We start from the raw sequence: 16,209 nt of genomic DNA, 5'->3' as shown, positions 1-16,209 counted from the left end.
CAGAAAGCCTTTTTTTCGTTTTCATTTTCTTTTTTTTTTCCGCCTGAGGAGAGTGGAGTTTCTAGGACGGGTTGGTAATATTCTAGCCAGAAGCAAAGACATGTGATGTGATATTGTGATTAGCATGTGTGACGTCATCACGCCACACTGTACAGGCTCCTGGGCCGATTTTGGAAGACTGAAAATATGTGCCAGTCTTTAGGCTCTGGGGACACCTCCTGGAAGCCTCCGCGGGGCTGGGTGCTTGATTCTGTCTTTCTGGCCGCAGCTGCCCCATCTGGCTTCTGCACCTGCAGAGAGAGAAGGATAGAGCAGGAACCTAGACGGCAGGGACACACCTGAACTGAGGTGGCCCCCAGCAGCCACAGGCCCCACTAGCTGCTGCCTTTTTAAAATTTATGTCTCTCTCTTCTCCTTCTAGAATTTATCCCGAAGTCATCGAAAGGACACCTCAAGAGAATCCTGAATCTCCTGGAAGGAACAGACACCAGTTGAAACAGGTATGGTTTGGCCACATGGCAACACGGCGGCGGCTTCTTCAAATAAGAGTCTGATCTTCTCTCCTCTTCTCTTTCTACTCAACAAACCCTCCATGGCTAAGTGAGAGAGCTTTCAGTTGGTGCCCGAGTGCAGGGCAAGCAAAGGGCGGCTTCCCTCTTATCCCCAACCCAGACATTTCTTCAGTGTTGGGGAGCATGGCTGAGGTGTGAGGAGAGAGAGGCTGGCACCAAGGTGGGGTCTCACTGGGGCTGGTGGCTGCCCCATGAGTGGGCCACCCATCATGGTCACTCCTCAGGGTCGGTCCAGGAAGTGAGGGTTGAAGCACGGGAGGCAGTGAGCCCTCCCAGGGAAGGCAGAGCACTTCCCCTCTCCCCACTTCCACACCCACCATAGTCTTGGGATTGTGAGAAGAAAAGACCTTCCTAGAATGACTCCCCCACCCTCCATCTCAGGACTCTCTTTTGGATACAGTTCACATTCCAGGATGGAAATGACAATAGAAAAGTCTTGGTTTTCTTCTTGGGTTCCGGAAACTTCTTGGGCTGCCCACAATCCCAGGACTGGTGATGGGCTGCGTGGCCTCATGGAAGGTTCCTGAATGAAGAGCCAGGACAGCCAGGACATCTGTCCTCTGGCCCAGTCTGGACCACCATTGTGCCTCAAGGGTCCTCAGAAGTCATTTCTCTCATAAGGCCTCGTTTTTCTCACCAGTAGAATGGGCAGCAATGACTGGAGTCTCTGTCCCGGGCCTTATGGCCTCAGTTTCTGAGGTTCCCAGCCCCAGGCTGAACCAGAGGAAGTGACGGGTGTGGTGAGGCAGCAGGGAAGCACAGAGGGGGTGGGAGCTTGGGGAAGGTTGTGAAGAGGAAGGACATTGGAGGCTCTGAGGAGATTTGACTGCCAGTGTTAGCCAAAGGCTGCCTCAGACCCTCGGTGGAAAGACCACAGAGTCTGAGAGGCAGATGGACTGAGTTTGAGGCCTGCCTGATGGGAGGCCTTGGATCAACCAGCACCAACGGATCTTCTGCATGCCAGGCTCTGTGCTAGGCACAGGCCCCGCACTGTCCATTCAGTCCTCATAACGGCCCCGTGGTCTTGGCACCACAATCGCCTCCATCTTAGAGAGGAGAGAACTGGGCCTCAGAGATGTGAATTGACTTGCTCAAGGTCGCATAGCAGCGAGTGAGATATGGTGGAGTTTTGAAGCCCTGTCTGAATGACCCTATAATGCTCGTGTATTTTCCTTTGAGTGCCTCCATGACTTGAATCTTAAGGATAACCAAATCCTTTAAGCCAGATCACCTCTTGAAATCACATTGCTTGAAAGGACATAAAAATGATTTGTTTCCTTATTCTAGATTTTTGGCTTTGACACTGGGGGCTCGTCATGACGTCTCTGCAGGTCTTGGTTTTCTGATCTCTAAAATGGGAGCATCACGCTACCCAGGGGGTTGTTCTGGGGAGAAGATGAGATGAGGGAGGTACAGACCCTTCCCTAGCCACACCCCCCACCGCCTTCCCACCCCAAGACTGCTGGTGTGAGGGTCGATGGGATGTACTCGCTGTGGGGTGCCGTACCCCGCTATGTGATGGCATTTGTGGTTCCAGCTGCCTCTGGCACCGTGGTTGAGAAGCACTGGGCCACTTTCCCGGTCACTGATCTGATACCCTCCTCATCCTTTCACTTCTGGAGTGTACTGCCAGCCGGCTGGGGTGCCTCAGGCCGGAACCCAAGGCATGGTGGCTGGCTCCCAGAGGCAGATAATGCAAGGCCAAACGGCCCTGGGTAGACAGTGGCTGGGGAGCATGATGCCCCAGTGTCGTGCAGCTCACCCCACCCTGCCGGCTGCCTGGGCCAAAATCTCACCCGCAGCCTCCTGGCAGCCAGCCCCGCTCCCCACAGGAAGCCACTGGCTTATCACAGAGCCAGCATCCCGCACGCTTTTCTTAATCAGGAGAAGGCGCTGAAGCGAGTCAGGAAAAGCTTAACTTCCCCAGGACTGGGGATGCTGGGGATGTTTCTACATCGGGGGAAAACCATGGGCCTCCGTGTACGAGAGGCAGGAACCTCTTTAGCACAGAGAAAAGCAGCCGGGGTGCTTTTGTTCTTGGTTTGCCTTCAGGAGGGTTGCAGGGGAGCAAATTGATTCGGACTCACCACCCAACCCCCTCGTTAGCTAGGAAACAGATCGGTGTAGAGTCCCGGGGAAGTACAAAGAGGACCATCACTGGGAGGCAGACAAGCATGTGCCACTGTGGGAAACATCTGCTGGCCTCTGGGGCCCAGACTGGTGGAGGCTGGGTCCCAGTTCCACTCTTCGGGAGCTCTTTGACTCCCGTGAGTGATCTGGTGTCCAGAGTCTCAGTTTTCTCACCTGTCAAATGGGCAGATAGCATGCTCCTCACTGTGATGGGGAGGACCCTCTTGCCTCCTCTGAACAACAGAAGCCCCCCGGGATCATGTGGCCTCCCAAGGTGACCTCCTTGAAGAGCCTTGGGCTCTTGGGATGGATGAGCCGGGTGTTTGTGACCAAACAGGGAGGTTACCGTGGAGACACATACCTCTTTCCGAATGCGTGGTCTAAAAAAGGGCCAAGAGGGGGGCCTGGGTTGTGTCAGCTCTCTGTTCTGACACCCCGGAGTGTGGGGCACACCCCAGGTGTGGGTGTGAACAGTTCTTCCTGAGCCTTTACCCCGTGGTTTACACTTCCCTCCCGACGACATTTACAGGACCCTTTCTGTAGATAATTGCTGGTCCTCCCCACACCCCAAGATGTAGGTGTTAATAAGCTCTTTATAGGTGAGAATAGCTGGGATTCAGAGAAATTGTAAATTATTCCAGGTTTCATGTCCAAAAAGCGGTCAGACTGGGACCTAAACACAGGCCTCCTGTCCCAAGGATGCTGTGTCGGCCACAGTACTGCACAGCACCCACAGTGCCCTCAAATCTATCCCATGTGGCAGCCACCCTTCTACACCTATGAGGTCTATAGCCGCTCTCCACAGCACTATGGTGGCTTCCCACGTTGATAGTGCCAGCACTCATATACTCTCCGTTACTCCCCAGAGCACCCCCAGAGGCACCCACAGTATTCACAAGGCCCCCCGCAGGACTCAGGGCATCACCCTGTCTCACTCATTGTGGCCCTCCTCCTGCATTTTCCACCCAGCCTTGCATGGAGTTCAGAGCTCTGGGAGAAAGAGGTCCCCTGATGGTTTCAATCCCCCCAGCCAGCCCTCTCCAGCAGGCTGAGCGAGCCGGTAAAGGCAGTTTCGAGGAAGCTGGGGCTCTTCCCCGTCCTGAGATCTGACAACAAGAAGCAGGTGGCAAGGATGGGATGACAGAAGCCTGGCTGCCCCAGGAGAACCTATACCCGGGTTCCAGTTTATCTCCTTTTTCTTTTGTTGCTCATGCTTTTGGGTGTCATACCTAAAAATCTATGGCCATATCCAAGGTCAAGAAGATTTACCCCTTTGTTTTCTTCTAGGAGTTTTATGGTTTTTAGCTCTTATATGTAGGTCACGGGTCCATTTTGAGGTAAGTTATGTATATGGTGTGAGGTAGGGGTCCAACTTCATTCTTGGGCACGTGGTTATCCAGTTCTTCTAGCCCCGCTTGTTGAAAGGACTGTTCTTTTCCCATTGATTAGTCTTGGCACTCTTATGGATAATCAACTTGCCATGGGGTCTAGGTTTGTTTCTGGGCTCTCAGTTCCATTCCATTTGTCTATGTGTCCTTAAGCCTGTACCATGCTGTTTTGATTCTTACAGCTTTCTATGTAATTCCTGGAGGAGTCCTAGTCTATTCTAAAGCTCCTGGTGTTTCTAATGTAACTCCTAATGTCCCTGGAACTTAAGAGGAAAATGAGGGTGGTTGGGAGACTTCCAGAATGATCTAAAGCAGTGCAACATGAAGAGGATGCTGCCCTGAGGGAAGCCGTGGTTATCAGGGTAAAGAGGTCATGATGGAATTGAGAGAAGTCAGGAAGGGAGATGTTCCGATCCTCCCCAATCCTGGGAAGACCTTGGAGATGCCAAAGGTGACAGTGGAAGCCAGTGGTCCCGCTGAGCTTGATGAACCTCCTACCCACCCCCAGGATGATTTGGAGAAAGATCTGGATCCTAGTCACAGCTCCGTTCCCCTGCATGACCTCGAGCAGATTGCTTGACATCACTAAGCCCCTCACTGCCTCTATAAGGTGAATTGGCACCCTCTGCCCCTGGTGCAGAGGGTTGAGTGGGGGTCAACAGGTCAGCTCTGCAAAGGCTGGGAGGGACTTGAAGACAACTGAATGCTTGGCGGAATCTCTACCCCATGGGACCGGGCAAATCGTTGTCAGTTTCCTGCCCACCTGTCTCTATGGACTTGGGGTGCGTGGCCTCCATTGTCACCTATGTTGTCTTGGGCTGCCCTGGGCAGGTGTTCAAGTGTCTTATTCTGCTGAGCTCAAATGTATTTTCTGGTACTCTCCGTTTGCTTGGCCACAGAGAAGAGGCATCACCCCCTTCCCTCCAGGCTGCTCTCCAGCATCCCCACTTCACACACTTTACCCTTTGCTGGTGAAAGGTCATCGCTACCTCTGCCTCCCTCCAAGGATGCAGGTCTCGGTGCACTCCTGACATCCTGTTCTCTTGACCCTCCTCTGGGAGGACTGTAGCCTGAACTGGGCATTTTCACAGTTCAGCCCTCAGAGCTGAGGCCTGAGCTCCGGCCGTGTTCTGACCCCCACCAAGGTGGGTGGAACCAGCCCCTCCCTCGGTCCAGACCTCATACTTCTGTTCATTCAGCCAACGTGGCATGGGGTCTGGTGATTCCCGCATCCCAGTTGGATTCAAGCTCTCATCTTTTCATTGGCTGGGTAGAAAAGGGATTCACTTTTGCTACATACATCATTTTCCACCTAGTATTTATAAATCAGGGGGCAGTTTCATGCAGGAGGGAAAGCGTAGCTTTGGTACTAGATGAACTTCGGGGCTATTGTTTAGCTACTTATGAGCTCGGGCAGATGAACTCTCCTGTTATGAGAAGATAGTCATTGCTGTTGTGGGCATTGTGGTCAAGATTCAATGAGATGATGAATATCAGGTGTGTAGCCCATCACCTGGGAAGGAAGCAACATTCCAGAAAGGGTGGGTGTCATTATGGAGTGCAAGGTGGGGTGTGAGCCTTGAGTTTCAGCCCAGGATGGAGCCCCAGCCTCTGGGCCTCCTCTCCCTCCTGACTTCCCCGTCATGCTCTGGCTGGGACACGTGTGTGAGGGGACAGGATGACAGGTTCTCACCACCCCAGTTTCCTGCTCTCTCAGCCCAACGTCTGCCAGAACTTTCTGGCCTCAGGCCAGCCCTGTGTCCATATGTAACTCCTGACAGCAACCTGGTCTTTTTCTGCCCTCTTGGATCCTTTCCATCCCAAACCTTTTCCTTCCTTTCTTTTTCAAGTGTTTGAAATTTACACAAGAAGGTTCATCCGAGGGCCGGATGCAACCTTGTCCCTGGGAGGAGACAAAGCCTGTGGAGCTTTTCCCTGGGAGATGCTCCCACTCCCTGACATGGTTGGCTGTGAGAGCGAGGCCAGACAGACCCCTTCATTCTGTGGGGTGACTGGTCCTCAACGTCATGGAGAGATACTAATAAGTCTTCATTTTCCTCATCTAAAGACAGAGCAAATCATTGCTTTTCTGCTCCCACCACAAAACTGAGCAGAACGTGCCCTTAAGAAGCTTTATTATTATTATCATTGTTGTTTTAGTAGTGACCTATATTCACACTGTGAATCACAGCTGAAGCACTTTCAAATGGCCAGGCATGACAAAGAGGGAGGAATAGGAACACCGTCATCAGACACCTGTCAGCAACAGAAAGGGAAAGTGACTTGCTCAAGGTCACACAGCTATTAGGTATTAGGTATGTCAAAGTCACATAGCTATTAGGTATATCTTTCTCCTTCCCGCTGGGTCTGGTGATCACTCTGCTGTGCCCAGCTGCCTCTTTTATTAATTCAGAATGTGAAATAATATATTATCATTAACAGCCTAAAAAAATAAAAAGGAAGAGCCCAGATCAGCCAGCAGTGCTGTTGTCTTAGCTGGGGTTTGGTTTAATGACCTGCCCAGAGCTGCTGATGTGAGAAGAAATGAGTGACGTCCTCCCCTTGGGCCTTGGGGGTCGCCAAGGTGTCTCTCTCCCTGGGGTCTGGGCAGGGTTCTGTTAGGATAGAAGGGCACTGTGGGATGGGGGAAGGAGAGTGAACTCTGGACCCTGAAGGATTTTTTTTTAATATATTTTTTTTAATTTTAAAAGATTTTATTTATTTATTTGACAGACAGAGATCTCAAGTAGGCAGAGAGGCAGGTAGACAGAGAGGAGGAAGCAGGCTCCCCACTGAGCAGAGAGCCCGAGGCGGGGCTTGATCCCAGGACCCCGGGACCATGACCTGAGCTGAAGGCAGAGGCTTAACCCACTGAGCCACTCAGGCACCCCAGGATTTTTTTTTTTTTTAATAGACTTTATCTTCTAGGGCAGTTTGAGGTTCACAGCAAAACTGAGGGAAAGTGTAGAGAGTTCTCACATTCTCAGTCACCTGCTGCTTCCCCAGCGTGGACAGCCCACACCACAGAAGCCGCACTGACACGTTCTTATCACTGAAGCCCCGAGCTGGCGTTCCAGTTCACTGCTGGGGCGGGCCTTCATCCTGTGGGTTGGGACAAATGTGTAATGACACGTACCCACCACGATCGTGTCCTACAGAATCGTTTCACTGCCCTACAAGTCCTCTGTACTCTGCCAGTTCATCCTTCCCTCCCCACTAAGCTGTGATCTTTCTACTGTCTCCATAGTTTTGCCTTTTCCAGAATGTGCTATCGTTAGAATCATACAGGATGCAGCTTTTTCAGAACGGCTTTTTTTCACTTAGAAATATGCATTTAAGGGGCACCTGGGTGGCTCAGTCAGTTGTGTCCGACTCTTGGTCTCGGCTCAGGTTGTGATTTCAGGGTCCTGAGATCAAGCCCCGCATCCGGCTCTCCGCTCAGCAGGAAGTCCGCTGGAGGATTCTCTCCCTCCGCCCCTCCCCACTTCCGGTGGTTACTTGCTTGCATGAGTGCGTGCTCTCTCTCAAATAAATAAATAAATCTTAAAAAAAAAAAAAAGAAAAGAAAAAAAGAAATGTGCCTTTAAGCTCCTTCCATGTCTTCTCATGACTCGACTGCTCATTTTTTTTATAAAATTTTTTTTAAAGATTTTATTTATTTATTTGACAGAGATCTCAAGTAGGCAGAGGCAGGCAGAGAGAGAGAGGAAGGGAAGCAGGCTCCCTGCTGCGCAGAGAGCCCGATGCGGGACTCGATCCCAGGACCCCGAGATCATGACCTGAGCCGAAGGCAGAGGCTTCAACCCACTGAGCCACCCAGGCGCCCCTCGACTGCTCGTTTTTGCCCCAAGTTTTTTATTTTGGTAAAATATACATAACATATCGTTTACTGCTTTCACCATTTTCAAGTGTACAGTCTAGAGGTATTAAATACGTTCGCATTATTCTGCAGCCATTCCCCGCCATCCATTCCCTGGACTCCTTTCATCTTGTAAAACTGAAACTCTATACCCGTTGAACACTAACGCCCTATTCCCCTTTCCTCCCAGCCCCTGGCAACCCCCCCCCTTCTTCTTCCTGGCTCTGTGATTTGGAGTCCTTTGAGGGTACCTTATATAAATGGAATCACACAGTATTTGTGTGTTGGGATTACTTTGTGTGTGTGCAGGTGCATGTGTGTGCACGTGCGTGTGTCTCTGGATTATTTCGCTTCACATAATGTCCTCGACATCCATCGTGCTGTAGCAGGTGTCAGAATTTTCATGCTGAATATTTCAATGTCTGGATGTACCTAAGCTTATTTATCCATTCACCTGCCGAAGGACATCTTGGTTGCTTCCAAAGGAAGAATAAAGCTGCCCTAAACATCTGCATGTAGGTTTGGGTCCATAGGTTTCTTTTTTTTAAAAAATATTTTATTTATTTATTTGACACAGAGAGATCACAAGTAGGCAGAGAGGCAGGCAGAGAGAGAAGGGGGAAGCAGGCTCCCCGCTGAGCAGAGAGCCCGATGTGGGACTCGATCCCAGGACCCTGAGATCATGACCTGAGCTGAAGGCAGAGGCTTAACCCACTGAGCCACCCAGGTGCCCGGGTCCATAGGTTTCTTTTCTTTGTCTGGATTTGGTATTAGGATACTGCTGGTTTCATAGATTGAGTTAGAATGCATGCCTTCTGCTTGTCTCTTCTGGAAGAGATTTCTGAGAATTGGTACACATTCTTCCTTATATGTTTGGTAGAACTCACTGGTGAATCTGGCCTGTGTTCTGTTTTGAAAAGTTATTCGTTATTGATTCAATGTATTTAATAGATCCAGGCCTATTGAGTTGTCTGTTCTTGTATGAGTTTGGGCAGATTGTGTCTTTCCAGGACTTGGTCTATTTCATCCAAGTTATCAAATTTATGGACCTAGAATCAGTAATTGTACTCTTTTCTCATCCTTCTAATGTTCATGGGAACTCTGGCGATGTCCCCTCTTTTGGTTTTGATATTAGCAATTTGTGTCTTCTCTCTTATATTCTTAGTCAGCCTGGCTAGAGGCTCATTGATTTTACCAATATTCTCAAAGAACCAGCTCTTGGTTTTGTTGATTTTTTTTTTCTATTGATTTCCTGTCCTATGGAGCCCATGTTTTGATTGTAGATCTATTACCGTCTCAGGGATCGTGAGGGTAAATCCCTTCTGTTCTCTGATTCTTAGCTTCCATATCTGCACAATGGGCATGGTGACAACAACACCTAGCCCAGAGTTAGTTTGAAGGCAAATAGCAAATGTGAGCCCACATTCATTGCTTCAGCAAATACATGTTCAGCCCCTGTTGTATACCCGGTACTGTGCTACCTGCTGAGATCATAGTGAACAAAACAGCCAGGTCTCCATCCTCGTGGTGCTTATCTTCTGTTTGAAGAGAGAGAGACCAACAAATAAACCAAATATCAGGCATCACGAGATGCAGGAAGGGACAGAGTGGCCAGGGGTTTACTGTTTCAGGGAAGGGGCTCTGGAAAGGCCTTCCTGATCAGGTATCATTTGAGCAGAGACCTGAACTCAGTGAAGCTTTGACTTGTGTCTAGGGGAGAAGTCTTCCTGGTGAAGGGAACAACAAGAGTCAGGGCCATTAGGCCGGTGGGTGTCTGACATGTTGGAGCACCAGTGAGGGGGTCACTGTGCTGGAGTGAGGCTGGCATGGAAGCAGAGGAACCGCCAGCTGGGGTGAGGGCTTTGCATTTTGATCCTAAGTGTGATGGGAAGCCAGTAAGCACAGAAGAGACAGGATGCAATTGACATGTTACCAAGATCACTCTGGCTGCTGGGTGGAGAACAGGCCATACGTAGAGGACAGGGAGGCCAGAGGGGAGGCTGATGTTAGAATCCGGGCATGAGAGGAAGTGATCTGGAAAGGCAAAATGGTGGCGGAGGTTCTGAGAAACCCAAACATTCGTGATGCATTTTGAAAGCAGAGCTGACAGAACCACTAATGGGTTGAATGGGGTTGGAGAGGAGTCGGGGATGACCATAGAGTTCATGCCTCTCGATGGGAGTCTTGGGTGGGCTAAGCTTTGGTTGGACGGGGAAGGAGAACATATGGACTTCTGTTTTGGGGCATTTTAAGTTGAAGCTCTTATGAGCCATCCAAATGGCAAGTGGCAAGAATGTGGATGGTGGTGCACACCTACAGTTCAGGGGTGAGGTCAGGGCTGGAGAGACATATTTGGAAGCCCTAGTTTATTATAGAGAGTATTTCAAACCCCACGCCTTAATGAGATCATCTAGGGAGTGAACGTAGATAGAGAAGATGGAGGGGGATGCAGGGTCTTTGGAGACCTGGGGAAGTTGCCCATTGATGGCTCTCCGGAGCTGCCCAGTGAGTGGCCCATCCTGGACACTAGGACAGACGGATCTTATTTTCACAGTGTTCTGGGAGCTGTTGAGTGGCACGGAATGAGGAAGAGATGGCAGCTCTGAGAGCAAGACTTGGGCATAGTGCCTGCTCTGAAGGAAAGCCCTGTAAAGCTGTCAATGCCTGACATAAAATAGAACAGCAGTGGCTGGGTATTTGACACTCGAGGAAGAGGATTTTATTGGTACTTGCCTCCCGTAGGCCACAAAATTACTTTTGGTAATAACAATGAAATAAAATTAATTCTCATAATGGCCAGACAAGAAACACAGAGAGTGAAACTTCCTTTTTAGCAGACTTCACACATAAAACCAGGCCAGTTGACAAACAAACATTAGAGCACAAAAAGGGGAAAAGTAATGGATTTGCACTTTTTAGTTACATTAATGGATATCTTGAAAAAAGAAAGACATATTCAAGGAAAGTTCCAGAAGAGTGAACTCCACACAGTTTGGAGGATGACCTGTGCAGACATGGCAGTGGTGGTGATGGAGCCAGTTTCTTTGCCTTCATCCTCACAATCACTGCACTATCATTGGTTAGTTCAAACCTACTATTTGCATGGGAGAATAGCTAGTGGCATAGGGGCTGGAGATGAAAACTCCAGAGATTCTGAATCCCTTTTCTGGGAATGAACATGCTTAGCAGAATCAGCTTGCACTGGGTCTGGCTCTATAAGAGGTATTCTTTGAACCAACTTCCATGTAAACACAGTGCCTGTTGAGCTCTAAGTAATGAAACTATGCTCATTCGAAGCTTACATACGTATTGTTAAAACTCACCTAAGACATTGATGAAAGATAGTGAAGGCAACACAAACTAATGGAAAGATATACCATGCTCATGGATTGGTAGAATTAATATTGTTAAAATGTCCATACTACCCAAGGCCATCTAGAGATTTAAGGCGTTCCCTAAGAAAATACCAATAGTATTTTTCACAGAACTAGAACAAATAATCCTAAAATTTGTATGGAACAACAAAAGGCCCTGAATGGCCAAAGCAATCTTAAGGAAGAACAAAGCTGGAGTTATTACAATCACAGATTTCAAGATATACTTTGAAGCTGTAATAAAAAGATATGCTACTGGCACAAAAATAGACAAGTAGATCAATGGAACAGAGTAGAGAGCCCAAAGTATCCAAAATCTACAAAGAACTTTTCAAACTCAACACCTAAAGAATAAATAATCCAGTCAAGAAATGGGCAGAAGACATGGACAGACATTTCTCCAAAGAAGTCATACAAATGGCCAACAGATGCATGAAAAAAGTGCTCAACAACACTCAGCAGCAGGGAAATACAAATCAAAACCACAGTGAGATACCACCTCACACCAGTCAGAATGGTCAGGAAATGACAGAAATTGGCAAGGATGCAGAAAAAGGGGAACCCTCCTGCACTGCTGGTGGGAATGCAAGCTGGTGCAGCCACTCTGGAGAACAGTATAAAGGTACCTCAAGAAGGTGAAAATAGAGCTACCCTATGACCCAGCAACTGCACTACTAAGGGTTTACCCCAAAGATATAAATGTAGTGATCCAAAGGGGCATCTGCACCCCAATGTTTATAGAAACAGTGTCCACAAAGGTGAAACTATGGAAAGATCCCAGATGTCCATCGATAGAGGAATGGATAAAGAAGATGTAGTATCTATCTATCTATCTAATCATCTGTCTTATCTATCCACACAATGGAATATTACTCAGCCATCAAAAAATGAAATATTGCCATTTGCAATGACGTGGATGGAACTGGAGGGTATTATGGTAAGTGAAATAAGTCAATCAGAGAAAGACAGTTATCATATGATCTCACTGATATGTGGAATTTAAGAAACAAAACAGAGTGACATAGGGAAAGGGAGGGAAAAATAAAACAAGAGGAGATCAGAGAGGGAGACAAACCATAAAAGACCCTGAATCACAGGAAACAAGCTGAGGGCTGCTAGAGGGGAGAGGGGTGGGGGGATGGGGTCACTGGGCGATGGGCATTAGGGGGAGCACATGATGTAATGAGCACTGGGTGTTATATACTGAACTCTACCTCTGAAACTAATAATACACTATATGTTAATTAATTGAATTTAAATTAAAAAAAGAATAGAGAGCCCAAAAATAAACCCACACTTATACGGTCAATTAATTTATGACAAAGGAGGCAAGAATATATGATGGGGAAAAGCCAGTGTCTTCAACAATGGTGTTGCAGAAACTGGACAGCTACATGTAAATGAATGAAACTGGTCCACTTTCTTATGCCACACCCAAAAATAAGTTCAAAATGGATTAGAGACCCAAAGATGAGGTCTGAAACCATAAGCCTCAAAGAAATCATAGTAATCTCTCTGATATTGGCCTTAGCAACTTTTTTATGGATCTGTCTCCTCAGGCTGGGGGGAACAAAAACAAAAACAAACTATTGGGACAATACACACAAAAAAGAAGCTTTTTTCACACAGCCAAGAAAACCATCCATGAAACGACAAGGCAACCTCCTAAATGAGAAAAGGTATTTACAAATAATATATTTGATAAGGGGTTCATATCAAAAAGACATAAAGAATTTATAAAAATGAACACCAGAGAAACAACTATTCTGATTTCAAAAATGGGCAGAGAAACCGAATAGGTTTTTTCCAGAGAAGGCATGCCGACGGTCAGCGGACGCATGAAAAGATGCTCAACCTCAGTCGTCATCTGGGACACGCAAATCCCAACCACAGTGAGACGTCAGCTCACGACCAGTCAAAATGGCTACTATCAGGAAGACAAGAAACAGCAAGGGTTGGCGAGGATGTGGAGAAAGAGGAACCGTCATGCCCTGTTGGGGGGAATGCAGACGGGGGCAGGCACTCCGGAAAACACTATGGAGGTTCCTCAGAAAATTATTAATAGAAATGCCATGTGATCTAGTGATTGCCCTACTGGGTCTTGACCCTAAGAGTACACAAACACTGCTTTGAAAAGATGTCTGCCGCCCTGCGTCCACAGCAGCATGATTTGCCATAGCCAAGATATGGAGGCGACCGAAGTGTCTACTGACAGATGAGTGGATAAAGAAGATGTGGTATGTGTGTGAGTATGTGTGTGTGTACGTGTATGTATGTGTGCGTGTGCGCATGCGCGCTGGACTATCACGCAGCCACTAAAAAGAAGGAGTGCTTGCCTTCTGCAACAAAGTGGCTGGATCTAGAGGGTGGTATGCTGGGTGAGAGACGTCAGAGAAGAGCACACAGCACACGTTCTCTCTCACACGTGGAATCTAAAAACAAACGAACACAAGCAAAAGCAGCCACAGACTCATGAATCTGGAGAACAAACCAGAGGTGGCCAGCGGGGTCGGGGTCAGGGATGGGCAAAAGAGATGAAGGGGGTTCAGATGTACAGACCTCTTGTTAGGAATAAATAAGTTAGGGGGATGGAAAACAGTCCCGTTGCCGAGGAAAGAAGGGAACTCAGAGCGGCCACAGCAGTTATTAGAACATCAAAGTTTGTTTTTTGTTTGTTTTTTTTTTTCCCAAGGCAGAGCGATTTATCCCTGACACTGTTTAGAATCCTCAGCTTTTGGTCGGTTTTCTGATGGTTTTTAAATACCCTACGGACAATTCGTGCCCTAGTACCCACACCTTGCCCCAATCTACTGGACAGCAGTAGGGAGGTGTTTTTCAAGAGGGTGTTGCTGGGAGGGGCTGCGAGGGGACAGAACGTTCTAGAGGAGACGCGGTGGCAGGGCCTCCTGTATGACCGGGTAGTATCCAGGTGGGATGGGGGTAGACAGGCCTTCCACGTGTCCAGGGTAGGCTGGACAGGAGGTGGGGCAGAACCCGAGCAGGTAGGTATGTGGCTCATCGGGTTCTGAGAACCAGCTGTGTACGGTGTCCGGCATTCTGGAAAGCTTCATCCTTCTCATGGTGGTCTCCTTGGTGGCTATGAGGCTGTCTCCCTCCTGGGGACATGTCCAGCCCTGCTTGGTGGGATCCCTGCCCTCCCTCCCTCCTTCTCACTCCTTCTGTTCCTTTTCCACAGAGCAGTCTGCGGAGACAGCCGTTCTAATGAAAAAACCTCATAAATACTGAGAGATAAAAATCCAGGGCTTTTGGGTTTTATTTCTGCCGAGACTCCCCGGAGAGCCTTTTAGGTAGGAAATGTCCCTTTGGAGCTGAGATTTTCTCCCAGACTTCAAAGACAGGGCTTCTTAGGAACACAACATCTGTTTAAACTGGACTTGAACCAAGAGGCAAGTGTGTCCCGTGAGAGAGGGCCGGGACAGAGCAGAGGGTGCAGAATCTGCTTTCTGTCCCTGCGGGGAGCTCCCTGGGACCTGTCCCTGTGACCTGCAGTGGGTCCCCGTGCTGGGTGAATGCAAGGGGGCTGGGGCACAGGGGGCCTCAGACCTGAGGCTGGGCTTTGGGCTGCTGGCTGTCCAAACAGCACCCAGGCCTGCAGGGACCTCCTCACCCAGGAGGGGGAGCGAGGACCTCTGGGGCAGTAGAGCTGGCTCCCCCAGCCTGGGAGGTCCTGTGGCCCTCAGAAGTGCTCAAAAGTCCTCCTGCTCTATTTCCCTCCCCTCCTGCCTTTCCCTTCTCCCTCCCTCCGTCATTAACTGAACACCCTCTTGGATCCAGAGATGAAAAATTCTCAAATTGCCCCCCATTTCAATGAACTTGAAATTTGATCAAACCACTTGATACTCCCAAAGATAAGAAAAGTCGAACCCTTGGTGTGCGTGTGCGCGCTGTTATTGTTAAGACAATAAAACAATGTTACAGAGCTTGGGAAAGGAGGGAAGAGACATCATTCAGACCCTCCCCCCACCAACCCCAGGACAAGAGGCCCATTTGTTTCCTGCTTTTGTTCCCACTCAGGCTCATGGTCCACAGAGGTACCTCCAGAGCAGGTCGGCTGGGTTTCCTGCTTGTTTTCCGCTCCCATCGCCCCCGTTGCACAACAGCTCTGTGGACTCCTCCCGGAGCAGCCCTGGCCTGGGCGCCCCCCTCCCCGAGCAGTGCCAGCTGTGGGCTCCCACTGCCCACTGTCAGCTGCGTGCCCCCTGGAACGGGTTGCTACGGGGCTTGTAGCAAACAAAGCCACAGGCTGCCCAGTTAATGGGAACTTCGTGTGGACAGCGAAGGATTTTTTTGGTTTAAGTGTGTCCCATCCATATTAGTCCCGTGGGAGCTCAAGGAATCCAGCCCCTGTGGTTCATGCTAAGAACATCCCTTCTCCAGCCTCTTTCTGGAAGCTTCCAGTGACTGCAGAGGTTTGGTTTGTTCTCTGTCAGGGGGAGAAGGCAGGGGAGACGCTCCCCTGGGGCCCCGTGGAGCTGCTTCTGAGGGAGCCCACCACCAGTGTCTTTGGCAGTGATGAGTATAAGCAATCGCTTCTTGCCTTGTCGGAGGACAGGTCGGAGGGTGCTGAGCCAGGGCTCAGACCCACAGAGGTTTCTGACTTCTTTCTCTCCATCAATGAACTTATTTTTTTATTCCAAGGCAGCTTAAGGGTGACAAAAATATACATCTACACGGCAGACAGTAAGATGCAAAGTGATTGACTGCGGAGCAGAAAGACAGCGTTGCCTTGTGGTTAAATGGATTTTCTGTTTAACTGAGGGTTAAGTAGAAAACTCGTTTGGATTCAACCTCTGTTGTTGCAAATCTTTCTAAAATGTATTAGCCTGCTCCCTGGTTTTCCTAAGTGCACCATAATGACCATAATT

General features: G+C 48.9%; 1 protein-coding gene across 2 annotated transcripts in view; it reads left to right on the top strand.

Moving 5' to 3' along the window:
* The window catches only part of TSPAN18 (tetraspanin 18), a 174,690-nt gene that overhangs the window by 29,978 nt on the left and 128,503 nt on the right, over positions 1 to 16,209 (top strand). For both annotated transcript variants that reach the window (XM_080816108.1, XM_080816109.1), the window contains exon 2: positions 422 to 500. The gene's annotated coding sequence lies outside the window, so the exon portion shown is untranslated. The remainder of the gene's footprint in view (positions 1 to 421; positions 501 to 16,209) is intronic.

The sequence above is a fragment of the Martes martes genome (genome assembly GCF_963455335.1).
Source record: "Martes martes genome assembly, chromosome: 10".
In the NCBI taxonomy this organism is placed as follows: Eukaryota; Metazoa; Chordata; class Mammalia; order Carnivora; family Mustelidae; genus Martes; species Martes martes.
The sequence above is the reverse complement of the archived record's forward strand: the minus strand, read 5'-3'. Positions and strand labels throughout refer to the sequence as shown.